This window comes from Bison bison, unplaced genomic scaffold, assembly GCF_000754665.1.
Source record: "Bison bison bison isolate TAMUID 2011002044 unplaced genomic scaffold, Bison_UMD1.0 scf7180017864472, whole genome shotgun sequence".
NCBI lineage: Eukaryota > Metazoa > Chordata > Mammalia > Artiodactyla > Bovidae > Bison > Bison bison.
This window is the reverse complement of record NW_011495033.1, coordinates 2,978-3,453: the sequence shown is the minus strand read 5'-3', so window position 1 is coordinate 3,453 and position 476 is coordinate 2,978.

Below are 476 nucleotides of genomic sequence, written 5' to 3'. Positions count from 1 at the left end.
TAAGGGGAAAGTTCATAGCAATACAGGCATACCTACAAGAAACAAGAAAAAGTCAAATAAATAACCTAACCCTACACCTAAAGCAACTAGAAAAGGAAGAAATGAAGAACCCAAGGGTTTAGTAGAAGGAAAGAAATCTTAAAAATTAGGGCAGAAATAAATGCAAAAGATACAAAAGAGACCATAGCAAAAATCAACAAAGCCAAAAGCTGGTTCTTTGAAAGGATAAATAAAATTGACAAACTATTAGCCAGACTCATCAAGAAACAAAGGGAGAAAAATCAAATCAACAAAATTAGAAATGAAAATGGAGAGATCACAACAGACAACACAGAAATACAAAGGATCATAAGAGACTACTATCAACAATTATATGCCAATAAAATGGACAACGTGGAAGAAATGGACAAATTCTTAGAAAAGTATAACTTTCCAAAACTGGACCAGGAAGAAATAGAAAATCTTAACAGACCCAA